The sequence below is a fragment of the Pithys albifrons genome, chromosome 1 (assembly GCF_047495875.1).
Source record: "Pithys albifrons albifrons isolate INPA30051 chromosome 1, PitAlb_v1, whole genome shotgun sequence".
In the NCBI taxonomy this organism is placed as follows: domain Eukaryota; kingdom Metazoa; phylum Chordata; class Aves; order Passeriformes; family Thamnophilidae; genus Pithys; species Pithys albifrons.
The window spans coordinates 89903814-89931326 of record NC_092458.1 but is presented as its reverse complement, the minus strand read 5'-3'; the positions used below and the strand labels follow the sequence as shown (position 1 = coordinate 89931326).

At 46.0% G+C, this 27513-nt stretch overlaps 2 long non-coding RNA genes across 2 annotated transcripts; one reads left to right on the top strand and one right to left on the bottom strand.

The window, feature by feature from the left end:
- Positions 1-1174: 1174 nt before the first annotated feature.
- LOC139674071 (uncharacterized) lies at positions 1175-26678 on the bottom strand. Its single transcript, XR_011698266.1, has 3 exons — positions 26309-26678; positions 21837-24128; positions 1175-1273 (listed from the first exon to the last, which is right to left on the bottom strand). It is a non-coding gene; the product is annotated as an uncharacterized lncRNA (long non-coding RNA).
- LOC139674077 (uncharacterized) lies at positions 1211-7693 on the top strand. The gene is made up of 3 exons (XR_011698270.1): positions 1211-1288; positions 7036-7103; positions 7628-7693. It is a non-coding gene; the product is annotated as an uncharacterized lncRNA (long non-coding RNA).
- Positions 26679-27513: the final 835 nt, after the last annotated feature.

The following is a 27513-nucleotide window of genomic DNA, read 5'->3' as shown; positions in this document are numbered from 1 at the left end:
TGTGCTTTCTACTGAGGCTTATTTACTTTGGTCTTCATACCTGCTGGACATAGGATACTACTCTCAGATTTCACAACAAAACAGATCTGGGCCTGATGGGGAGAAAGCCAAGAAGTCAACAGGAGCACTGTTATGGAGGATGCAGCTCCACACAACTCAGTAACAGCACTGGCCAAAGAAGCTTCTGGTTGTGACCCTTGCCCGGATGGACAAACTGACCCAGCTAAGTCGTGATGCCCCTTCGTGACTTGGCTTTCAAATAACCTCCTGAAACCCTTCTTTCATACAACACCAGCCATTCTATCCATGCATATCTTTGGTGATATGTATTCAGCAGTGAGAATCTGATTATTTTTGTCCAACCAATGCCCACCTGCATTACCTATATGTATAACTCTGGTCTGGCTGAGGAACAGTAACAGAGCTCATTTCTGTTGAACGAGCTAGAGCACCTCATGGAGCTCGTGATGGCTTCGTCCCACATGTCGGGAGGATGGGCAGCAACAGATTCGGAAAAAAACCAGAGCAACACAGGCATGAAGCCTGGCTGCGCATGAATTATTGTCTGAAAAATGCACTAAATATTTTGAACGAACAACTTTATACTTACCTGCCCTGAGTATGGCATGGCCAGGGTGTGTTTGATCTGATGGGTTTACCACACATCAAGCTACAACCTGAAACGGCTGGGAATAATCTCCCCACAGCTCAGTGCTGCCCCAGAGGACAAAGCTGAGCCTATGGGTAGAGGAGAGGGGGAAGGGGATGCTTAGCAGGTAGTGGGAGTTTTTCTCTCCAGTTAGGATATTTTCCCCTGTTGTTTTCAATTGTAACTACAGCTTATTATCCAGGAATGTTTTTTCTGTTCTTTCTGGTTTGTTTTGGGTTTTTTTCCTTTTAAAAAATGCTTTCTAAAAGAAAATCAGTGCAACAGCCAGTCTGAAACATGGTTGTCCCCAGCCTCCTTCATTTCACACGTGCTTGCCTACATGCTCTTAATTCTCTGCTCTTCCAGGGTTTTTTTAGGAGGCAATTAATCCCCAGAGAGATTAAAATAGACATGAAGAGTGTTTTTCCTTGGAGAGAACATTTCCAAATGACCTTCTTTCTCCTCTGCAGTGAAAATTGACCACCTTGGATGAATCGCTCACAAAGCAACAGATGCCACTTGAAGGCTTCCGGCAAAGTCTTCTTGTTACCATAGACCGGGGTCAGGAACAGCTCAGCTGCACTGCTGGCATCCAGCGCAAGTTAGTGGAAACAGTGTGATCACCTGGAAATAATGAAGGTATGATAGGAAAGAAAACTTAATACTGGGATGAGCACCCTCAGGATCTGCTGGGGAAGGTCTATTTTTGTCACAGCGCAGTCAGAGCAGGATCCTCACTACCTCCTCTGGGCACAGTCAGATAGCTACAGTTTGCCCAATCCTTCCTCTTTTTCATTCTAGATTTCAGTGTGTTTTTGTAATCAGCTGTCTGAAGTCATCAACATCTTTAAACACCATAAATCATTACTGGAATCAAGGAACTTGCACTGGTGTCAGCAGGGTGCCTTCTCGTGCCTGCATGTGAAATCCCCAAATTACTACCAAATTTGGAAGCACTAAGAAACTCTTCCTCCTCTCTATGTCTTATCTTTGAGTTACCCCCTCACAGGAAGCTCTCCATTCAAACTGATGCATGCACATAGTTGCTGGATCCTCAGCCAACATGTACAAACCCACCTCCTCAAAACACATACATGTGTTATGTAACAACCATGTTAAGGCTTCTCTCTTCATATTATCCTTAAGGATTGTCCTGTCTTCACTCATATCAGTTGAATATTAACATCTGAACAATCAGGCAAGATCTAGTTGTTTAAATATATGACTGCAGATGTCTTACAGCTACAGCTATAAGACTATATAAATAGGCTACATAAATACTCTTTTGCCTGACCACCTTTCAGGCTTGAATAGGCTTGTTCTGCTGTCTAGGGAGAGGTCAGCAATGCTATTGCTCCCAGGGTGTTTCTGGGGCTTAAGCCCCGGTACTTCAGCATCCCAGCTGTGCCCTAAAGGAGAGTAGGGAGCTGTCTCTGGATGTTCTGCAGCAGCAGCCTGGGAAGGGTGCTGCAGCCCCCAGGGACAGGGCTTGTACCATGTGCTGAACAGCAGAGGGAGAGGCAAGTATTTTGCCGAAGGTTTTATGAAAACTAACTGAATTGCCAGCAGACCTGGGGAGCAATTTAGGACATGCCTTGTGGGCCATAAGTATGCGATGTTTCACAAGGGATGAGGGAAGCAAAGCTTCCCAAGCCAGCCTTGAGAAAGACATCCTGCTAGTGTCAAGCTTGAGGAAGGAAGGAGTAAAGTATTTTCTTTCACAGCTTCACTCGTATCAGACACTGAGCAGGAAAAGGGAGGTCACTCCTCCCTGAATTTCAGGCTAACATCTGTGATCCTACCCCAACAAGGCCTATCCCACCTTGCTGCAGAACAAAAGTGTCCTCAGATTGCCATGTGTTGTGCTACTGTTACATGAACAGTTCTTCAGAGGTCCATGGGATGAGTTTCTACACCCACTGACTATATTGGTAACACAACTCTGCAGTCTCACAGAGGTGAGGTGAGAGTCACACGTTCCCAGGAGGGCACAGTCAGAGGAGTAGATTTGATGGAAGGGGATGTGGCATGAGCAGGAGAAAAGCCCTTGAGCCCTGTACAGTGTGACTCACCTTAGTCCACTGGTTCCTCTTTAAGCTGTTCCTCTTTCTGGTGCCTATCCCTGACAGGTCATTGAACACCACTGGTGTATCCTGAACAGTCATGGTGTAGACTGAGACTGTTGAGCAACCCACAGCTTGCATCCTCTTGCTTGCCAAAATAAGTGAGAAAGGGGATTTTTGCTTTCCTTCATTGTAAAGCATTTGGAGCAGATAGATTTTGCTATAAATTTTTGATGCTCTGCGGGGAAAACTATGTCACCCTTGACAAAGGAGTGCAAAGCTAGCCAAATCAGAGGTGTTCCTCAGTAGTCACATCATTCCCAGCTCCCTAAAATTTCCATCACCATCAAAGGCCATACATTAGGAAACACAGAACGGGGGGTAAAAAGCAGTTCTTAGGAAAAGATCAAATCTCAAAACATTATATTTGCACTCATTAAGAGGCAGTAAAGAAGCTAAGCAAGCAGGACAATCAGAGATAAGGGCAAGCAACACAGTGTTCCCAGACTGATGTCCTGCCTGCTGGTAAAAGTGGGGGTGCAGCCTGATGCATTCTTGACATTTTGTTCTCCAAACTGATGCCAGCTCAGTTCTTATCAGATATCTCCACGGCCAATGATTTTTCATAGTGGATAACGCCACTGAGCTGCATAGGAAACAATCATAAACCTCTGCCTAGACAGCTGAGCAGAATGTTCCCTTCCTGGCCTTCATATGGGGATATTTGTGGCTTTACTTTTCCACTCTTCCTCACTTAACCTCTGCCCTGCACATTCGTGGCTCTGACTGACCCTGAGTTACATGAAGGTTGTGAACCTAAGACCAGATCTTCCCTCCACTCTTTGGATCCAGTATGACCTCCTCTTCTATAAACAACACAGACTTATGTTTAAGATTGAGCACACTCTGGCTGTTCCTTCCTGGCTAAACCAACCTTAAATTGCAGGGACAGTATGGACAGGATGCAGACTCAGAGCTGGGGCAGGAGGGCACAACTGGAGCAAGGCTGCCATCAGGGACAAACGTGGCAGCAGGAGAGGCCATGCTTTACTCCAGGCTCTCCAACTCTCCATAGCAAGAGAATGCCCTGTCCACCCTCTCCAATGAAGAAAGCCATTTCCACACTCAAGAATGTTCCCAGGTTTATAGTTTCCATAAGGAAAAATTCCACGGTGTTGACAGTGCTGGACAAGGTGGAGGTGCATCAGTTGCCCACCACTACATAAGATTAATGTGGGAACCTCCTTGCAGCCAACAGAGCCACCTCTGACAGAAATCTGATCTTGAGCATGCTGGCCTAATATCCCAGCAGAATGGGCAGCTGAATTTCCCTCTCAAACAGATTTTGCCCATATCTCAAGGATGGTTTTGCTGCTGTTCCTCCTTTATGCTGAACAATGTGCAACTGGGCTTGGTGGCTCAGCACCGTGCAAGAGAGACACCCTCCTTGTTCTGCTTTGTGTCCAACTCTCTGCTAAAGCAATATTTGGGGAGCTCAGTTATGTGTGCCAAAGCCAGGCGAGCTGAGGAAGCAATCCAACTGCTTCCCTTTAGATTCTGTACTCCAGGATAAGAAAGCTTTCCAGTAAGCACTCACACCCTGGTGATAACGGTGATAAAAGCATGCCCTTGCCCAGGTTAACACGTGATGATATTGTTCATGCAAGCAAGGTGCTGCTCTGCCCTCCCACATGTGTGCACCACAGCTTGAGACTTTTTCAGGACTCTGGGATGAGTCCTCACAGATTAGGCAACAAGGAGCATGTTAGTTTTGGCCAGGCAGTGCTGGCTTCAATTTACCTTGGGCTGCTTTGCCCTTGGTTGCATGTGTCAGGGGCTCCCCTTGTGCTGTGCCCTCACATGTCCCTTCTCAGGCTGTCGGGAAGTCCAGAGCTGTTTGGAGCCTCAGGCTCTTTGCAAGAGATTTCTGCATGGCATACATACATATACAAACATACACGTTTACCCAGATATACGTATACCTCTGTAATCTATCTCTGTTTTTACACACATGGCACTATACTGGCATATCACTAGTGTTTCTGCAGCACTTTGCAATGGAAGGGTTCTTGAAACTGTGATAGCAGGCTTTCTGTGAGATTGGCTCTGTGGCTAGTTCCTCAGCCAGTTTAGGCCCTTTTAGAGGTCTTTTTCAGAATAAGCAGGATAATTTTCCATTTTTTTGCATTCCTCCATTGTACTGGCAATGATAGCCATCAGCAGCCATCAGTCTGAATCTTGTTTGTGCAGACTGCTCTACCACAGACCCACAGAACTCTAGTCAGTCTCATCTGCTATCATATTATGGCATCAGCTGTCTCCAGCCATGTTAAGATTTTTGAGGCTTGCATGGCTTGCCTAGGGCACACAGGTCTATATGCAGTCATCCTTTACCCACACACTGCCGGTCCTCACTTCTTTTCTTCCAGTGCTGTGGATTCCCAGCTCTGCAAAACTTTTCAGGACACTATTCACCCAGCCACAACCATGCCTTTGAAGGGGATGTGCTGTGTTGCTTGGCACAGCCAGGGTTAGTTCTGGCTCTCCAGCAGTCTTGTTTTCAGTTCCAGCCATGGGCTGGTCTCCTCTAAGGGAGTTGGCTAAGTTCCTCTTTTCCTTTCTCCTCCCCTAAAACTACCAAACCTATCAAGTACATTGGAGCCAGCCAGTGAAAGAAGTAGGACTGTTTCTCAAGATCTTATTTGCTCACACCTTGTGCAGGCACTGAGTGAAACAGTCTTTGACCTTCCTCTCCTGCTTCCCATGGCCCCGGAGCTCTAGTGGAGCTTTAAGTGCTCCATCCTTCTGCTCTGTTCTTTTCTAAATATATCTGGCACTGTGTGACCATTAAAGATTACTCAATAATTCAGGTATTAATTGGCAGGACAGAGGCCTGCCTGTGGTCAATAAGGAGGCTTCTTTCTGTTTATTATATGCAAACTCTGCCCCTTTTCTGTCCCAAGAAATGCTTCCCAGCACCTATAACTGATGGGAACCTCTCCAAACAAAAGCCTGTAATCCCAGGACTGCCAGCTCCCAGCTTCTTGCAATAGCAGGACTATATCTGCCAGATGAAATCAGATGCTCACAATTCTTCCCTACCTGACCAGAACAAAGATTCTTTCCCGGCCTCAATCTGGACACTGACTTACCCTTCAATTCATGAACAAGACACATCAAAGAGTTCCTTGAGAGGTTTCCCAGGTCAATTCATACACATCCCAACCAGTCTCTCTGTCTGTGGCTGACCTCTAGCACTTCAGAGAATCAGACAGAATTGTCCTGATTTTACAGGAATATGTAGCAATGGGGAGCAGTTAAGCAAGTGGCTTGCAGACAAAGACAAAGTCTAGCCAAACAGCATGCCTTCTTCCTGACCATGCAGATGATAAATACATCTGTGATGGAGGAGGAAACTTTAGAGAGTTCTCTTTGTACCTGGATCACAACTCAAGACGGAAGGGAAGCTGTGGCTCAGCATCTGCTTCTGGGCACCAAGTGTGCATTGGTGTAGATGTCACAAAGTGTAAGGCCACCAGCAGTCATATGACTCTGTGACCTGTCCCCTCTCCCTCACTCTACACCAATTGCATGGGACCCTGTGAGTGCAAGCCACATGGTCAGGAATTCCCTTATCAGCAGATGGGGGAAGGCAGCCTTTTGCCCAGGGTGGGTGGTGAGGGCCCGGACAGCTCACCTAGGCTGGCTGCTGCACACAGAGCTCCCAGTTGGCTCTTGTTCCATGGATTATCTAATGACAACACAGTGTCATCAGCCAGCAGCCAAACTACATCACTCCCCAGCTTTGCTTCCTTACCTGTATTCCCAGCTGAGACTAGATCCCAGCAGGGCCTGGCTGTGGCCTCTCTCCCAAACTCAGAGGAAACTTCCTGGAAAACCCTGATCCATTGTCTACCAAAGATCCTGGCAAAGGCAGCCTGAAAGAGCAAGGTGCAGTGTCACACTCTTTTGGGTGGACATGACACTGCTGGTGTGCACCAATGCTGATTTTGGTAGTTAATACTGTTTACTTCTCTGAGGGCTGTCTTGGCAAAAACATTTGATATCCCTAGCAATATAAATACCAGCTGCTTCCTCCAAAATAGGAGGTAAATGGAAGCGTGAAGGGTGAAAATGTGTGTGCATTTGTAGTGCTTGTGCCACAGAGAAAAAGGGAGAGGAAATGAGCCTTAGTGCAAAATACAGGAAGTGGGAGTAAAACAGCACAAAGCAAACGCTGCATCCATTGAACAGGACTTGAATTGATATCTTGGCTGCTGTTTCACTAACTTACAGTATCACTAAATCCCATTCTCCTCACAGGGAAAGAAACCCTGCAAGTGTGCATTGTCCGTGTGACGGAAGAAACAACGGCAGCTGATGCTGGTTGGGTCAGTATTACTCCCGGTCTCACAGACCAGTCTTTGTTCCCAGAGTGATAACAAAGGGCTCCCTTCTTTCCTTCATCTCCCTCAACTTGTTCATAGGCATGTTGGAGCAGTGCATGTTTTAAGACTATATCAGCTATGGGTGACGTGCCCTGGCCGGCTCCCATCAGGACCGCTGCCATCCCTACCCCCTGGGAGGTGTCCCTCTCATGCACTGGTGCCCTCCATGGAGTGCATAGAAGTCTCATTCCCTGATTGCCTGGTGGAGCTGTATGCTCCTGGGAGTCTGTTGGTGGTAAACATGACCACACACCCTGAGCCAGAGGGTCCACAGGATATCAGGAGCATGGACACTGCTCCTGTCATTTTCTTGTTCACCTGTGTGGTTACCCTCAGTCCCTCCTAAACTTGTCACTTGGGCACTCTGCTTTCTATCTCTCTTGGCAGATGAGTGCAGGGGAGAGGGCACTGGTGTTGATGAGACTCAGCTGGCATCATCAGAGTGACCTCTTTCTCCTTTCTCACAGAAGAAGACTTCAGAAGGTTTGGCCAGTGCCTGAGAAGGGGCAAGTTACTGCTGATGGTATAATCCCAGCCTGTGGTGCATGCTTTACCAAGAAGAAGTAGTATCTTAGCCAGTGACTTTTGGCAAACAACTGTGCCCAGTATCTGGGAGAAGAAGAAAGTTTGCAGGGCATTGTGGTGGGTGGCAGAGCTCTTCCAGACAAGGGACTCAGCTGGAAGACACAATTCCTACATTCAGCTGTCCTCTGACTGATAGGCTTTCTGCCACCCCACTGCCAGGCAGTGAATGTCTCCTCTCCCAGCATCTGCATGTTGCAAATGGAGAGCATGCACAACGGGGCAATATCTGAAAACCCAAGAGTGCACCTTCAACACCATTTGATATTGTCCCAGTGTTCCCAGTCTGTGCACTCTTAACAGTTCTTGTCTGAGCTGGCAGAGTGGCAGAATCAGCCACGTTTCTAGTGCTCTTTAACTTGGCAGCATAAGGACTTCACTTTCCTTACATTTCTCATGTTCTTAGTGCAGGGGGTTGAACCTGCACAGAGACTTACAGAGACAGAAAATAGGGCCCATACCCTCATGCACACAGGTCCTAACATACAAAAAAGACACATTCAGAGACCCACTTGCAAAACGATTCTGTGATCTTACATGGATAAGTGGAACAGTACATGGAGACAATGACAGGCAGACATCTTCTAGAGCTCTACAAGATATCTTAAGTGTCACTGTCTTCTAAGGGAACCTGGGGCAGCCATCATAGTACATTAGGTTAGAAATTGATGTTTCAGTGGGTTTTTTTCAGAAAACAGGGAAATAATTTTCAACCTCCAAAAGCATCAAATATCAGTGTTTCGAGGAGTCAACAGAGGAGCCACTGCTCTGCCACAGTTCTGATGCATGAAAGGACCTCAGCAGGAACATCACATGTCTGCACACAGGATACATCACTGGGAGGTGCCTGCAGTCAAGTGATCTCAAATGTGTCTTTGGAAGTTGTGTCTCCAGGTCACATTTGCACAGGCTAGCACAGCTACTCGGAGTGGTCTTCCTTGAACGAAACATGAAGACTTCTGAATGGAAGCTAAACATCCTAAAACAGGTGGAGCTGAGCACATCAGTCACAACAAGGGGCTCGTGACCAACACCATCCTCCTCTCTCCTTATGCTTCCTTGGAGCTAATTTTTCCCCATACGGCTGTGTCTGATGCCAGGCAACACATCTTTCTCATGAGGCCTGCACAGGCAGCCCAGGAACACAGCTCAGATTGTCCTCTGGAGCTTCAGTCCTGGATCTTTTTTTTTTTTTTTGCAGTAGGGATGAGCCAGATGACTCCTCATATAGGTAGAAAAGTTAAAGAGAAAACTGGAAAAGGAAGATAAAAGATGCTTTGGGGTACAAGACATCTTATGATGTGTTTATTTCCCTCACCCCATGTAATACTGCCCAGGTCCCCATGAGAGGCTGTGGTAACATGTCCACTTGTATCAGAGGGCACACAGCAGCAAAAGCTGTGCACATATGCACTTTTTGGGGAAGATCAGCTAAGAAGTTTCTTTGTGCTAATAGCAGCCACCCATGCACCCAGATCCCAGGAGTAATGAGACCAGGGACTGTAATTGGTAGCTCAAGTGAAGCGGGGAACAAAACCATGACCTTGAATCTCTGACATCTGGGGAGGGGGTGGAGGACGGGGTTGACCTGCAGCAGGAATTATGAGTTGCCTACAGCATGGCTTAGCTAACATTTCCCACAACAGACCAGGGAGTAGGGCTTAAGCTTGTTTGTACAAGGGAGTGAGAGAACTTACCTCCAGAGTTGTTTTTTATGGCATATATCTGAAAACAGCTTACATGTGGCTAGAAGGAGGCCTCTTTGTTATCGTGGTTGAAATGACCTCTTAGTATCTAGCCTCTATTTTAAGCAGGTGATGCATATATGTTTTCATGCCAGTACTCTTCAGTCTTTTGGCTGAAATAGCAGTTCTCTTTCATTGGGGTTTACCCATTGATGTATTAATAGTCAGTAATCATATGCCCTCTTAACATTCCTTTTGCTAGGCTAAAAAAAGCAAAGACCATCTAGACTTCTACCATCATCTCTCACTTTTTGTCCAGATCACTCTAGTGCCATTCTTTCCACTTGTTAGAATTTTCTCAGGAAGATACTTTTCTCTTCCTCTCTTCAGGAAGATACTTTTCTCCTTCTCCATACTGGCAATGCATCCTTGTTTTGCCTCTTCAGCTAATATTTACATTTTTTCTCCAAGGTCATCAGTGAAGATATGAAATTATCTGCTGCCAAAACAAGTCCCTAAGTAATTTCATTAGCAAATGCCTACTACTTTATGTTTCAGGGTCTCTTTATTAAGCAATTTGTTACCCACCTTTTGGTTCAAGTTTGAATCCCTGCACTCCCCTGCTGTCACAGCTTCCCAACCACCTTCTGTGAAACCCAGGTTTCTTTCACATACCACATAACCAATGTTTAAAAAAATATTTATTCTCCTCCCCAAATATAAAAAAAATAAAAAAACCCTTTCATACAGTCACAATGATTTTTGTCTCATTGTCTATGCTTTTCCATGTTTTTAATTATTCCTATTTTGTTCTAGAATAAAAAGAAGAGTTGTTCTAAGCTCGTGGATCTGTAAATAACCACATCTCTTGTTTGTTCCTTAATTAAATATGGGTAAAATTGTTGATACTAGGCAACTCTCTGGTCCCCACCCAACCTCGTTTGCACAGGTTGATTGTATATCAATGCTGTTGGATTTACTGCTTGATCTGTCTCCAGGCACCTTCTGATCTGAATAAACCTTGCAAGTTTTGCCTTGACCTCTGATGGGTTTGTTTCTATTTCCAGACACTTTCAGCCATCAACTTGTAATCCCTTTCAATATCATCTTTCATGCAAAATGAGACAAAATTTCTGGTTTCTGAAGCATGCCTTGATCTTGCTGCACTGCACAGAGGTCTTATGTCTTGCCCTGTTCTTTCACCTCGACAAAGAACTGTATTCAGCAACTCTGTGTGATCTATCTCACCCTTATTTCTGGTGACTGACATGTCTTTTCCTCTAAACTTTGTGACCTCTGCAATGTAGATTTCTTTGCTGACCACTCGCATCTCTACAGGAGGAATTTTTTTCACCAGTATGCCACATTTCTATATGCTCTCCCTCTACTCTTGGTTTGGAAAAGTAAGATAGCTGTTACCATGTTGAGTCTGAATGCATTCCACATATAAATATTTAAGGATTTTAACTCACATTGCTTCATCACTTCAGTCCCATAACTTCTCTCACCATTAATGTTTTGAGGCTGAAAAATCTTAGCTGTGGCCTAATGATATTTACTTTTCCATTTAATTTAAACAGAATCAGCCTGTGCACAGTCAAGGTTAAAAGTTATCTTGTGCCAAATTGTTCTTACATGTCTCAGGGGTTACCAAGACCGGATCAAACACAATGGCAGCTGTGGTTAGCTATCTGCCTCTTTAGTGAAGTAATGTCAGACAATGCATCCTGGAATACCTGGGCCCAGCCTAGGTGCTAGTAGCACCTTTTTCTCCATGTAAGAAGTTAAAACCTGCAGTAATGACAATCCCTGGTTCTGCATATCATTCTAAAACATAGAAGACCATCGTCAATATCCAGACACAACCTTGGATAACTGCAACAGAACCACAGCTGTCTTTCCTCAAGGTGACTTGAACACAAACATGATCTGCTTTATCACCTCTGCTCGTGCTTGTTTCTTCACACTCAAGAAAGTCATGCACAGGCAATACCACCACACACCCCACTTGTCTTTGCTCCTCTGAGCAGCACAAATCTTTCAGTCTCAGTGGTCCAGCCATACCAACTATCCATCCTGCCTTCAAAAGTCCTGGCATACAAGTCTTCTTCATGAGGTCCTTGTCTTAGCGTTCCAGCTCTTCCATTGTTTTTCCTAGTTTCCCATATATAGTGGCTATATAATCTTGGGTGGAGTTTCAGTTTCCTGTTCTAATTACTGTTACACTCCTGCTCTCTTATGTTCCTTCAGTCATTGTAGTATGTTAATATCTATTCTCTTCCTTCAACTACACATCAAAAACCAGTGCGGAAACCACAAAAGTCCCAACTAAAAAGCTCACACAAAACCCCATGTCTTAGTCTAAAGCCTGTCTCAGGTGTCTCACTCCTGACAGGCTGTGTTCTTCCACACTCACACTCAAGCTGCCAAGGACAGTCCTCTTTCTCTGGATGCCTTCAAAGAGACAACACACTGCTGGCAGGAGTTCTCAAGGAATCTGTAATGCCTGGGCCATGGATTTGCCCTTCTCTTAGGACATGTTTCACTGAGGTATGTAAAGTGCCTTGAGCAGTATCTGCAGTCATCCTTCTATTTCAATGGGAATTTAGCTCCCTCATTTGTCTCAGCATGAGAGGAATCACAGAATTATTCTTTTTTCCTGTCAGATACATTTTCAATTCCAGATCCCCTTTTATAACAGGAATTGTCTTAAAGTGTTCCCACTCACACAGACCTATCTTTTCTGGTGCTTCTCCTCATTGTCTCCAGCCTCATTTTGTCCCTTTCCTTTGCCCTTTGCAGTGCTTCCTACAGCCTCTTCTCCTTTTCAGGTTCCTGGACTCATGCTTTCCTGGTCTCTGACCTCAAGCCATCCCCATCTCTTCATTCTCTGCTGTGTTCACTTTTTCTTTTTTTTTTCCTTGTTGTTTTCCCTTCCCATTCCCCATCACAAGGATTTTCTTGAACTTCAAATAAAGCAGTAGCAGGAAAGAACTTTCATGTGCCTGACAAGCCCTGTTCTGGTGCTTGCTCAGAAGGTATGGTAGGGATGACCTGAGTGCATTCCTCTCTACACTGAAAACCTGAACTCATGAAAAGGACTGTGAGACTTCAGCAGTGCAGAAAACATAATCCTAATCGAAGTTTACCCTGATCCCAGCTCTGAAGTGGCCTGATGATTTAAAGCAGCAAAGCACACTGCAGCAGCACAAGGCCGGACCACACAACAGCCTTTACCTCAAGACATCAGTTCTCATTACAGGTGAGTTGAGAATCTCATTTCCCCAGGAGGTAGGCAGCTACTACTCCTCATATCATACATCACAGTGACAGACAGAGGTTAAGTAAGATGCTTGTTGTTATTGACAACTAGAAGACAGCTTTAGACACTGATATTGCCAGCCCCTTGGCACTGGGTGAGAGCTGCCAGGGAGGTGGAGGACTCAGGCAATGTGCCTCTATTGTACATGTCTCCACCTGATGCTGTTGCCTAGAATCCTTTAGACAGCACAGGTGGAAGCAGATGATGGACATAGCTTCAGCATCTTCGTCCAAGTGTCATTATCTCCTGCTCTCCTTTGCTAACATCTGAACCACAGTACTGTCCACATCTTGGATACTGGACTGTTCAGCACAGCACCAGTGGGTAGCATTGCTCAGGTGGAAAACATGTGTTTCCTCCATTTAACTTTCCATCCCAGATAGAGTTGTGTTGTCCAGCGTGACTGACATGATGCTCCCTCTTGCTGGGTTAAGAAGCAAACTGTCACAGCACAGCAAAGGACATTGTTTTCACAGGACCATCTCCCCTCACCTCGTGTCAGCCTTGCTCAAGGTCATGCTGCATGGCAGCAACAGGAATAGAGCTTGTGAATTCCACCTCCTTATCCCACTTGACCCAGGGCCAGGCCCAGCTGGGGAAAAGCATTATGCATCCAAGAGCAGCAGTGGTGCCCTGGTGTTGTGCAGATCAAGAACAGGTTAACACTCGTGCCAAAACCCCCGGCACACACATAATAAGCAGCAAGAGGTGCCAGCTCTGGAAGCTGGAGACCTGGGGACACGTGCTGGAAATGCTGGGGCCCCATCAAGCTGCACCAGCATTCCCTTGCCTGTGGGACTCCGAGTTCCTCCCTGGGAAAGCAGCAATGCCCAGCCCCGGCAGGAAAAGGCTGACTTTATGGACAATGCCTCAATACAGTGATTAAGCCCATTCAGCGATGCAAGGTCCCACGAGTGATCTGTGTGTGCCCCATGCAGCACACCCCCGGCCCCAGGCTGTATTTTGGGCTTCTTTTTCACCAAGTTCTGCAGTTAGGGATGCTTTCTGTCAGAGAGACAAGGGAGTAGCAGGGTAGTTCCCCCCTACCTTCCAGGCAGTTTTAGCTCTGGCCGGGGGCATCTTGAAGGAGGATGTGAGGTTGTTCAGCCTCAATGAGACAACTATCAAATCTGTTAGCATGGACCCCAGAGGTTGAAGGTTTTGGGCACCCAATCACTAAAGGGTAAAATGTGCTGCTTTGACTTTGTAAAATGTGATGCTTTTACTTCAGTGGAAAAGGTCATGCATCAGAGACTACCGCCAGCTAATGAGAAATGAGTCTGGACAATTAATCAATACACAATCTCCTCTGCTAATCATATTGATGGAAGATGATCTCCATCCCCCAGGAAGGGCAAAGGCCACTGAGCTAAGCCATTTAGCAGCATTTATTTATATCTTTGGTGGCTCAATAATTTGAGTCTTGCCTGATAGTATCAGGTCCCTGAGGGCTAGGCAGCGTTGTGCAGCTGGAAAAAAAATCCAACACAACAGGTATTACTTAGCAGAAAAATAGCCTTTTAATGGAAATGAACACATTTAAAGGAAAATGCATTACTTTTCTCTACATTTTTAATCACACACATCTGCACACATAAAATATATCAGAAATAGTCTATGTAAATGGTCATAAAAACATTATTTCCTAAGGGGAATACTCAAAAAATTGTTGAAGTCTCAGGGTATGCATTACTCTCAGTTGCATCAGAATGCCCTTCTTCAGAAGCCTGCCATGAAGCATTAAAAGAGAATTTGTCCCTCAGTCATTCATCCTAAAACCATGTCTTTCCTCTGGCAGGTCCAAACTGCTTTGTAAGAAACCTGACCCTGTAGGTGAGTTCATGCTTGTGTAATTAAGCCTGTGTTGAAACACATACACACCAAGGGACAAAGATGATGTCATGGCACAGCTGTTTCTGCAACACAGCTGGTTTCCTGGCTCCCTGATACAAATCCTGCTCTTCCTGAGCTGCAGTGAAGCGGGTGGCAAAGCTGTCAATTGGAAGCTGCAGATCGTCTCTGCCAGTTGTGTGTGGTGCTTAGCCCATCTCTACAAAAGCTAACAGAGCCCTTCCGTTGCACTATGTAAACTGTGGAGAAAGGCACTGGTGCTCACAAAGAAGCTGTTTACTTACACAGTTGCCTGCTGGGACTTATTTACAGAGTACTACTGACAGCCACCAAATCTGCTTGTACAGCTCTGGAGATGGTTCAAATCCTCTGTTCCCAGACAAGTGATTAATGCTGTATGGAGAGAGAAGTTAGGACTGATGATAGAACTGAGCTTTCAAAACAAGAGCCTGTGATCTCAAACTGAACAAACATTCCCCATCGCCTGTGACAGCTCGTGTGATTTCCAACAAAAGAGTAGATTGCTTGGGAAACCACAGTCACACCGGTGAATTACTTTCCTCCTAGTCAGAGAGAGCTCTCTCAAGCCTGCTGTCCTGCTGTCTCAAACCAGGTTGATGGCAGCGTTTCCTCTGCAAGCAGCTAGTAAAAATGAATCTCAGAGGTGAGTCTCCCAGCTCAAACCTTGTATGGAACAAGACTACACTCCTTAGAGCCCCACCTCCTTATTAACTCTTACTTTTAAGTAGCCACAGGGCCAATGTGTTCTCAGAAGATGCACCTAATCCTGCCAGCAGCAGATTTGAACATGAAGACATTAATGGAATAGTTAACCCACCCTTTGAAATGATTACAGAAGTAAACCCAGGATTTTCTCACAGTTTGAAAGCATCTCCGAACATGAAAGAGTTAATGGCATTGGCAAAGATGTGCTTTATGCTAACAGGTCTCTGCAGCAACACACAGAGTGCTCTGATAGCAACTGCTCAAGCCACAGTGTCTGGATACTATGGTCCTCCACAGGACAAGACCAGCCTTTCCCAGAGACCCATCCACAGCGTGTATGAAATGTGGAGAATGGTTAACAGCTCTTAGAGTCTGTGGCTTTTAACCTACATGTACAGAACTTGCATGCTAGTGTAGTCATATATGTGCATGCACACACCATTGTACATGGGCTCTGGCTGTGGAAAGCCTATTCAGTGTGCAGTTGTTGCCTTGGGCACTGCCAATAACTGATGAGTTCTTGCTGCCTGTGCTCAGGTTTAACTTTGTGTGAGCCTCTCCCAGCTGAGCCCACAGAGAGCACTGCTATTGTGAGGGCCAGAGTCTTTCTGCCATGCCAGCACACGCACAGTCTGACGTTTCATAAGCTGCCTGCCATCAGGAGGACAAAGTCTCGTTGAGTGGGCATTGGCTCTGCCCTCCCTCGCAGATAGCAAGGGATCAGCTGAACTCAAGCTTGGCAGCCTCCCAGGGTATGGCACAAGGCTAGCCAAGCATGTGAGGCAGAGCCATTATCAGTGCCCTGTTCCTAACAAAGTGAAGACATTCTCTTTCATCTCAAACTAATATTTGTTCCTGCTCTTTCCAAGCAGAGGAAGAAAGACATACACTGTGCCAGATCCCCTGCTGTGATACGTATCTACTGCTCTCTAGCTTGTATGGTTACAGAGAACTGCATACATGGGAAAACAGTTAAACATTCAGAATCAGGATAACACCCTGAAGTCAAGGTGTAAAGTAGAAACAATAAATAAAAGTTCTTTGGGAAGGACAGAAGACAATATTACTTAATTCTATGTGTTTTCCCATTATAATGGCTAAAGAAGCTAAGGTTTACAGAGGGCAAGTCAAGAAGGCTTGTCCAGTCCCTTTTAGGAGGAAGAAGGTGCTGGCTGCCCACAGACACTATCCAGAGCCCTGCTGTCTCCTCACTCACGTTTAGCACCAGAAACAGGAAAGATGACCTTTCTTGGCACTTTAGTCCTGACTTAGGGCACACACAAGTCAGACTCATGAGTTAGCCAAGATTCTGAGCACCTGAAGGCACGTCTTTCTGCAGAGAGTTATCCAAATTCAGCATGACATCTGTGTATTTTCTTTACAACTTGACCCTATCCATGAACTAGATTCACTTGCATTTCTAATTAAGAATAATACAACTGTTAACAGTGTCTTTTGGCTAAGCAGAACTTAAGTGATATGACATGATTCTGCTGGGATGCCGAGTATTTTATGCAGAGCTGTCCTGAGAAGGTGCTTGCATTCTTATATGCCATGATGTAGTGGACATGCTGAGAGTCCACAAAGCACTGAGTTGGAAGGTCCTGGTTCTAGGCAGGGAAGACGGGCTCTCTGGTTACAAAGGGGTGTTTCTCCCTCTGCTAGGGTTAGACCAAGACTCTGACAAGCAGGGAGGGAGGGGAGAAGCACAGCTCAGGGGGTCACTGGGGACCAGTCTAGAAGAACCTGAGAGCAACTAGCCTGCCCTCATATCCTTGGCCAGCTGAACTCTCAAGAAATCCCAATGGAGAAGGCACTAGAGGGGATTTTCCTGTATGTATTTGCAAATTTCTGGGTCAGCCATTTTGGTAATAGAGGACTAACAATCATTTCACACATTTTGCAATTAACTCTTGTCCACACCCAGTTAGTGACACATGGCCTCTGAGTTGTTCAAAGAGAGACAAAGAGAGGAAAAAAAAGAGGAGAGCTCCTTTATGGTTCACGCTGGCACTAAACATATGGAATTGGAAAGCAAGTGGATTAGAGATACCAAGATGCAGGGTCCAACTCAGTGACATGTCTTTTGTGCTTCTGCCTCCCCTAAACTGGAGTTTTTCACATTCAGCCAACTCAGGGCTCAGGCAAGAAAGCAGGCTTTGCCCACCAAACTGTGAAGGGATATGCCCTTCCTTGTTTCAGGGAGGAATTAAAGAGCTCAGTGACCCTCAGGCAGGCCAGGCTTTCAGCTATGCCTTTTATTCATGTCCAGTCTTTCCCAAGTCTTTGCAGATATGGACCTCTTCATACCATCTCCCTGTGATGCTGTCTGGAGAAGGGGGCAGGGGAGCAGAGTGATGGAGAATCGGTGATAAAATGGACCACACAGCCTTGGAGTGACACATGTCAACTCCTTTTCTCACCAACTTTCCTTTTCCTTAGCAGCCCATTGAATGTTCTTTGCTGGTTACTACAGAGCTCTGACACAGCACCTGAAGCAAAGGCAGTGTATGGCCAGGTGGCTCTGTAGGTGTGAGAGGTCAGTGAAGCAGGTGCCTCATCCAAGGGATAGATACATCTGGCATACAGCACCATACAGGGGATGAAGCACAACATCGTGGCCAAGAGGTGACCAGGCAGGCTGGGCAGCCCATGGGGTCACAGATGAGGGAGGTGGCCACAGCACAGCACTGTTAAGATGTGTGGTGTGTGAAAGGAGTGGGACAGGACCTCACTGCATGCCTCACATCCAGCCACAGCCGGGTGTCAGCGGGTCTGCAAGCACAGCTAGCCAGCCCTGGAGCCTGCACAGTTCTTGACTCCTCAGTCTAATCTAGGCACTCCTGCATCCAGGGGACAAGGGTCACTGCAGTCCTTTCACAGGGTGCAAGTGAAGCAGTAGGGAAAAAGCCAAGGTAAACTCTTGAAGAAAATCGAGAGCCACCACAAACACAGCTGACTGAGCTCAGCAGGAGCAAGCGTGTGTTCTGTGTTGTCCCTTTAAACAACATTCAGAGAAGTAATATTGTAAGCCAGTGGCTGTCTCCCAGGAGGCAGGAGTTCTGGCTGCTATGGTCAGCTTTGTCAGTCCCTTTGCTTTTTGGCTTTGCCTAAGCTCCAGGACTTCTATGTTTTTGTTTCCCTGCTATTACAGCATGTGGCAAATGGGAAGAACTCCTTCCAAAACGTCTGCCCTCTTTGAAAAGAGCAGCAAAGGACCAGCTCAGCTTGGCACTGGTTAGCAAAAAGAGGGACAACATAATGCCTTAGGTCAAGTACAGAGGCTGCCTGCAAAAGTGCAGGAGCACAGATCCTCAGCAATTAAATCCCCATAGAAACGGTCAGTGTTGGCCATCTGTTTCCTACCACACACCCTGCACTGCTGTGCCTCCAGAGGGCCATTAGGCCAAGTGGTGAAAGGCAGACACTCGGGCATCTGTCTCTGCACAGTACCTGAAAGCCACATTATGGACACAAGCCAAACATCTAAGATATATGTGTCCCTTGGCCTGACCCATCCGGTTACCAGCATTGCTACTCCTACCCCTCAGCCCAGGCCCTCCTGCAGCCTGTGGACATGTTGGAGCTCTGCTGGGAACTCAGCCCATGCACTCTTTTTACCACAGCACATGCTCTTCCCGGGCCTCCCGTGCCTACCAGGCACAGCGGACAGAGACCCTTCCCCCTCTGCATAAGAAAAGGAACTTCAGAGAAGCTTCACAGCAGAGCAACCAGACTGGCTCTCTGCCATCCTCTTCCAAAGCTGAGGTGACCAGCTATTTCACCTAAGGGAACTCTTTCTTGGGCTGTTGGCATCTCTGGATCTCACTTGCAAGTCTCCATTTTCTCCTGTGTGTCAGTCAAATGAAACTAATCACAGATGGTTTGTAAAGTACTGGATGTTATCTCACCATCTCTGTCCCAGAGTCTGTGTCCTTAATTGTGCTGCTGTTTGACAGCCTGCAGGGTCTCTGTACCTCATCCAGGAGTTAATATTTTATCTAGATGTTCAAGGGAAGCTTAGGGGAAATTGTGCTAGCCTTGAAATGCCAAAGGTAACTTTTAAATATTTCCTTCCGGACTCTGAAATGTTGGTAGTAGAAATGTATTTTCCAAAAGGAAATGGCTCCGAACCTAGTCTAACAGCTGGGGATATTATTCATGGAAATCAGTGCCCTGAGGCTCTGTATCATTTTCATTTGTCTTTTCTAAACCCCCTACCTTTATGGAGACCAAGTGCATCACTATTCTAGCTACAGGCAGGTGAAGTGAGAGTGGGTCTCCAGCAGAGGAAAATGTGTTCATCCTGAAAAGGTTTCTTTGTTCTCATTGCACAGGATTGTTTTCCTATCGTTCAGCAGATTTATGTGAGGAACAGCAGTGACACAGGGCATAATGACTCTATTCTGTTTAATAATTAACTCACATGTTCTCCTGGTGCTACTCGTTCCAGCAGATGCTGTCAAGTCAGGCTGTGCCGGCTGGAGAGCTAAGCAGCAGGTGGGCAGTAAGGAAAACTGATTTCTCCTTCTGCTCACTGATGTTGTGCCCTGACCAGTGCTAGGGTCTTCTTACCCGTGGTAACAGATTTTCAAACTCTGCAGACTCTGCACTCTGCATATTTTACCAAAACAACTGACACTGTGGTATATTATTTTCAAGGGGGCCATATAGCAACCATTTCAAAGAGCAAAGCCAAACTATGTAGCAAGAATAAGAATTAAAGCCAAAATTCATCTCACTAAGTTCTCCAGCTACCAACAAGAAGCTTCATCTTGCAAGCCGTCACTCTGTTTTGCAGATGACCAGAAATTTCTTTACAATGCAAAGATACAGGTTTTAGGGGAATTCGCTGGCAACTTTTCACCAAACTTTTCACAAATATTAGTGCCGGTTCCTCACAACCAAAGAATCTATGGGGAAGAGATGCTTTCAAAGAACTTGTCAGCTTGAAATACTGCTGACGGGATTTCTTTTCTAAGTATGATAACATTTAGACATTTTTTAAAAGAAAAACAAGTTCACCACACAGGGGGCTAGATATATTGAAATGGTTCTAAATAGACCACTTTAAGGTTATGGAAATAAAATATTTCAATAAGAGCTTTTTTCCCTCTAGCAAAATATCAATTCTTTAAAAGGTAGAGATTTTAACTTTTTCTCCAAATTCAGGATACCTGTCTTTCTACAATATTCAAAACTTTGGGAGAGGGGGACTCTATTTCCCTCTTATCTCAGCTTTTAGAGAAACAGAAAACGGTAAAGCAGAAAGGAACTTGTATGGAAAAAAAAGTTCAACCAGAATCCTTTCCTTAAGTGAAAACAACCCTAGGGTTTACCAGAGACACTTGCAGCCAAGACTGAAACAGCTGTAGTTTTAACAGCACTTCCCTTTCTGAACAAACGCCTGAGATGTCTGTTTTCTGCCTGGAACCTGAACTCTGTTCCTATATCTCTGTCTATTTTAAGGCATGTTCCATACATGGTCCTTTCAACTCCTCACAGTCAGGAATGTGGCTCTTCCTGGAAACCATCTGCTCAGGGAGACAGCTGGGATTTTACTGAGGACTGAGTCTGTATCCTGCACCACAGCCCCACCCAACTGGGCTAGGGTGCCCTCTTCGCGGCATGTTTCTGTGGTTTTGGGTGGGTTAGGGTGTCCTCTCCGTAGCAGGTTTCCAGGGTTTCACAATCTCAGCACTTGGGGCAGATCAGCAAATGTGGAAGGGACTTTGGTTTACACAATTACAACTTATTATCAGCCCTCAGGCATCTAACTATGGTTGAGGTACAACCTGACAGCCACATCCTCCCTTACCTGCCCCACATGAGTTTGCCTTCCAGGCCTCCTCTGCACTCATCAGCCTTGAGTCCTGCTGATAGCCTGTGCCAGGTGATTGCTGCTCCATGTCCCGTGAAGGCTACCTGCCAAGCTTTGCTGCCCTGCTAGTCCAATGGTCTGAAATGACCTTCAAGAGACTGGCTGCAAGGTGAAAGTACACAAGCAGGTTGAAGCTGGTTATTCAGCATCCAGGGATTAGAGCAAACAAGAGCAACAAAAGCTAATTTCATTGTCTTCTGCAAGACATCATTGTCTAAGCCAGACCTGGAAGCCCGAAAGCAGAAGCTAAGAAGAGCCAGGGGGCCAAGTTAACCTAAATTTGCAGGACTGGAGGACTTCTGACTGGGTTATGAGGGGAGAGGATGAGAGCCAGTGATAAGTGGTAAAATATTGTTCCAGACCACGTCTAACTGAGTACTGAAGTGCACATCCCAATCAGTGCCTGATCTTCTCTCCTACAGTCAGTCCCAGCGAAATTCTGTATGATGCATCATCTTTGATTCGAAGTGGGAGAGACAACAGTCCACATCAGTATGGTGATGGGCAAGTTTCAGAAGGGATCCTTAAAAATCCTCCTCCAGCTGAATGTCCTAGTAGTTCCTGAAAGCCCTAATACAGATTTTTATCTTCCTTGCCACCACTGAGTTTTGTTATGTTCTTTTACTTACCCTCTAAATGCTTCCAGAGGAGATTGGCTGGGGGAGGTTACTTAATTCCTTCAGAGGAGGGTTGACTGATTTAGGAAGAGGAAGGTGGGGAGGATCTCAACAAACTTCAACTCCCTATTTTTTTGCTTAGCACTATCACATGCCTCCTGCAATGCCTATTTTATAAAGGTGGTGCTTAAGCTCAGGGGGTAGTGAGGAATTATGGCTAAAGTTCTCCCTCTTCAGTCCTTGAACAGGCAAAGGGTGGCTCCACATTTCCTCCCAGGGCCATCCAGTTCGATGATGTGTGACTAACTTTTTCATTGACCAAAGACCAACCGCTTTCCTCACGTGACCTTACATAACTGCTCATCTATTTTGTTAATGAATGGAGCTTGAGAAAATTTCCATTGCCTAAGGCCCTTAGGGGAAAATGTGCGAGCACCATCACCACCTTTTGTTTACCGATGTGGGATTTTCCTATGGATTAACTGAGTACAGTAGTATTATTTTTTGATTGCTGTCATTGGTGACTGAAATGGTATGGTAACAGCCGGGTGCCATGGGGGTGGGGAAAAAAAAAAGGAAAAGGAGTGCCTGCCTGAGTCAGAGGAAGCAGGAGACTCCTTCTGCCAGGAGGAGCAACAGGGAGGTCACTGTCATCAATACCGTGGTCAGGGACTGCACCTATCACCAGGCAAAAGCTGCAGTGTTTACTCAGTCCTGAGCAGAGCCCAAACACGTTCCAGCTTCTCTTCACTCCCTGCCACAGATGCAGCAGTGCCAACCTACTGATGTCCTGGGGGCCAGACCCAGTCCTGGGGCTGTAGACAGTTCTCTCTGGCCTGCCATGGTCAGGATGGAGCAGTCTGATGCTGGGCAGCAGTGGAGAGGGATGATATGTACCTGTTGGATATATTGGTATGACAGAGGTACACACACCAGCATTTACAGCAGATAGTAATGGTGGGAAAATGGGGGTATTCCAGAGTTTCTAAAAGGCCCTACCAATACTTCAGATTTTCTCATTTTATCCACTTCATTGTAGTGCTACCTAAAATAGAAATTACTTTTGCCATAAAACTTCTGCCAGTGGAAGTCTGGAAGGGGGGGGAACTCAGCTTCTCCCAATGTCATGCAAAGGCATTTATAAGTGCTAGAGACATGTGATTTTCAGAAACGGGATTCATGGCATTGACTGAGGATGTACTTTGGAACAAAGGAATCTGTTGGATGTGCAAAGTGGACTCCCTGTGGTGTGGGCTTCAAATCTCATGGTTTAGAAATGTTGCTAACAGAATAGCTAAGTTGAACAGGGCATGACTGGACTACCATGAAAGGTGGAAGTGGCAGCACTAAAATATGAGAGAATGCTCCTTTTAATTTCAATTTATGGAGCGAAAATACAAATGCTGCCCAGGCTACTGTAATGCCCGGTCTATGTGCAATGATGAGTAAATATTTAACTGCAGAAAGAACATTCCCTTCCAGAGGTTGAAGGAGCCAAGTTAATCAGTTCCAAACTACATTCAAGTCATGGGTGTCAAGAGGACAATACAAGTTCAGGACCTTCAGAATGTTCAAAGTCTGCTACTACACCTGGGCAGTTGCCATGTCTTCCCTGGGATGCTAAAAGCAGGGATCCTTTCATCTGCAGAGAAGGCAGGATGATTAACTGACTCAGAAGTGCTTCGCAGGGAGGGGAAACGGTTGGACATACAGCAAACAGAGTTTGAAGATCTTCCTGTTGCATCCAGATGGTGCTTCAGAAACTTGGGAGATGAGGCTGCTGCAGCAGCTGGGCTGGGAAAAGTCCTCAGGCAGGTCTGGAGATGTTCCCTGCCCTGGCAGCCCACTGGGTGTTCACTGGCAGGGCTGATGACAGAAGTTGCCATTGGTAGTAGTTCTCAGGCTTCAGAAAATGCTCTGTTTCTGCTAGATCCTCCTCTTACACAGCAACATATTTCCAGTTGTTCTTTTACCCCAGTATAGTTAATTTGCCCTTGGTATGGTTAATTTGCCTTCATCTGTCTCCCTTACAAAGCCAGTCTGTTCCCTTCAAAGATGATGCAGTGGAGAGATGTTGTTAGTACTCATCTCTATAATAAAGGAAATTCCTCCAGACATGACATAGTTCACATTTTCATATAATGTCTGTAGGGCTCACACTGCACTCCTGGAGCTCTGGAAAGAGACTTAGCTATTGGTATAATTTCTACCAACAGCAGGACTGGCTGACCAGCTGATGAGCTGGGGTCTTGGCTGCTCGTTCATCTCTGACGTTTGCTGGTGTTTTGGAGTAGAGATGTCTCTCTGTGGAGAAAAAAAATACTCCAAGAATACATGTCTCTTTAAGTCCACCTCTCTTCTGATGTCTCCCCCACAAAACTCCCAGAGGTTCAAGGAAAATGTTTCCAGTCTCCTGCACTAGACACTATTCTTTTCTCTACAGCCCATTTTGTTTGAAAGGACCTCATTTAGAGTTCAGAGGAGAAAGGAGGGAAGTGATTCAGTGTCCAAGTCCATTTGGATGACTGAACATCTCTTAAGTTCTTCAGTCAAAGCACTCAATATTTACTATTTGGGGTGTTTTTTTCTTAACAGTCACAAGAGTCAAGTATTTTACCACGCAATTGAAACCTCTGTGTAGTATTCAAAGCTCAACTCCTCCTGAAGAAATGACAAATCAGAATAATGGTATACTGAGTTCTGGCTACTAAATAAAAAAGCAAAAGTCTGTGTTGCTATTTTTCACTTTAGATTTAAATCCTCTGGACTGAACAGCCCTTACCAGGCACTGTGTAAAGTTTTTTCCTAAAATAAGTTGACGGGGGTCAGGGGCCCAAGCTAAGCTGATTAGCACAACTAAAGCTGTATCACATTGCTACAGTGGGTCATATGATTGATCACTGGGATAAATATGTAGGAAGCTTCCCAAGGGAAGGAGAATAGATGGCACTGGCCATAGAAGCCAGGAAAAAACAGGCAACTGGGATGTATCTAATGAAGGGTTTGATACCATTTGCCTGTCATAACACAGATCAAAAAAGCAGTAGTAGTTTCGCAAAGGGAGTTACATCTCACGTCAGCTTCCCCTCTGAGTTCTGCTCCACAGGACCCTGGATCACCCTCAGTGAAAGGCAGCATTTTCAGCAGACAGTCCATGTCACTTTGCAACCACTTGCCACCAGTCTGCACAGGTCAGTGCTGCTGCCCTCTGCCAGCAGCTATGGACAGCACGGTGCCCACCACAGAAGGGCAGCGTGCTCATCAGTGGGTCAGATGGGCTTTCCGTGGGCTTTGGATTTCCCGTAGGCAGCATGAGAACCTCTATGAAGGGCAGGTGTGCCAGGAAGTTTTGAAGGGGCTCTGAGCAGCCCCCAAACCATGGCAGTGTGTGAATGGTGTGTGGGGGAGTGGTACTCAGCTTGACTCAAACCCCACGTTCTCCTCTATGGCCAAGCTGAGCTAAGAACCCTTGCTCTGCTGGGCCTCTGTTAGGAAGGTGCTGACTGGTCTCAAGGACTTTGTTCCTGTTCAGCAGGGACCAGAGAGGCCTTGGGGCCTTCTCTTCCTATCACAAATGATGGGCAACATCCTGAGTTTGAGCCCAGCCTTCACAAGCAGGGCCAGGGTCTGGCTCAGCCACCAACCCAGAGCTCCTTCCATAACTCGTAGCAACCAAAGTGGTCACTGGGGGAGTTGAGGGGCAGGCAGGAGGGAGGCACTGTTTCAGTGACCACCCAGTGGCCACCCAGTGATGACTGTCCCAATGCAGCATCCAAGGAGGCTCCTTTGTCCTGCTGAGACCTTGGTGCCTGGGGAGCAAAGGTGAGGCCTGAGGATTTAAAAGGATAAACAGGAAGGCAAGGAAACTGTGAGCGATGGAAAGTGAGTGCACCGCATCCTGGAGAACCTGTATTATTAAACAGATGCAAATGCCAGCTGCCACCTGCCCTGGAGCGGGTGAAAGAGGTGTGCTTTCCAAACATTCAGTGCTTATACAAAATGTTTCCCCCTGTCAAACTCGGCAGTTAAAAAAAAAGCCACCAGAAGTTAACCTTCTCCTCTAACCCCAGCTTTACCAGCTCTCATTTCTTCACTGTTTGTCTTTCCTGCCTTGTTCCAGACCGAGGTTGTTTGCCAGAAAATAAGACAAAGGCTTGTTGCTGCCAGAATCTGCCCTTCCAACAACAAGGAATAGTAGTAAGTGAGCAAGTAGGGACACACAGAGCTGTACAGAGAGCAGAAGAGAATAGCTCCTATTATTTTAGTAAGTTGCTGTTGACTTTGAGGCAGGACTCTCAGGGAAAGGTAACAGCTGGTGTTAGACAAATGATACGGCTAGAAAAAAACAGAAGAGCTTTCACACACACAAATCCTTCTGAGCTGAAGCAAAGGGCTGTAAACGTCAGCCTAAGCACATATTGGAAAAGTTCCCTCTGAGTCTCTCTCTTTGGTGAAAAATGAGGCTTCCTGGGAAAAGAACTTACCCCTCCTCAGGGAACAAAACAGAGGCATGACTGAATCCCTGATCCCAGCTCTTCTACAATGAGATGGTGCTTCCCCTGTAGAAGCCATTACTGCTGCTGAATCCATCAAACAAAGCCTGTTATGCTACTGCAATAGCACCCCACCACTTGTGAAGCACTGGCAGATGCTCTGCCCCGCTGCATCGCTGCACACGAGCAGTTTGCAAGTGCCACTCAGACACAGCCTTGTGATGTTGAGCTGTGATTTGTGATTTACACTGACCTCAGAGATTTCAGGTCAGCTTATGCAACTGCTCAAATCAGTCTTTGCTGCGAACATTCATTGTACTTTACAAAAAAAAAAAAGCAGTAGTTTGCAGGTGCTGGGGAGAGGCACCAGTGTTGAGCAGAGCTCAGGAACTGCATCAGCACTAAAAGAAGCAGGTAAATCAGAAGAGGCACAGCATGAAAACGCTGTTGAGCTGACACAGTGATGGTCGGCGAAGCAAACTATGCTCTGCTAAGTTGCAGGGTCAGGTAGCAGTAGTATATTGATCAGTGATGGCAAAGTTGCCAGAAGGCTGGTCTCAGATACAGCAGACAGTTCACATTGCGTTCCGGGTACTGTATGTCTGCTTAATTTGAACTGCAGTGCCATTTGTCCTTGGACAGATGCCTTGGCTTTGATATAGCAAAATGAGGTTTGCACAAGAGACTGCATTCAAGTATAATCCCAGCAAGTGCCACAGGAGAAACCCAGCCTATGAGTGGCAAGTTCTGTCACTGTGACTGGTGCTCAGCCATACAATTTCCTATTGCACAGCATGGATATTTCCCCCCTTGCTGTCTCAGACCTGCCTCACCCTCTGCTTTCCCCCTGTTATGAAACTCTAGAGATGCTTCCCCAGCAACAACTATTTTGTGCAGGAGGGAAAAACCTAGGGCTGATCTACCCTGCTATCAACAAGCAGGTGTCGCAGAGTGCAACAGAAGAACCAACATCAATAATGGAGAGGGGAGAGAGAGACAGAGATGCAACGAAGTGGAAAGAGGGAAGCCAATCAACTTAATGAAATAAAGCACAAGGTTACTGAAGGGCTATTTATAGACTCCAACTGGTTCGGCCCTGTGCACTTAGAGGCTGGTTCAAACTGGCTCCTTAACAGCAGTAATAATCATTACCGAAAAGAAAAAGAAAAAAAAAGTGAAAGCTTGGAAAATTCACT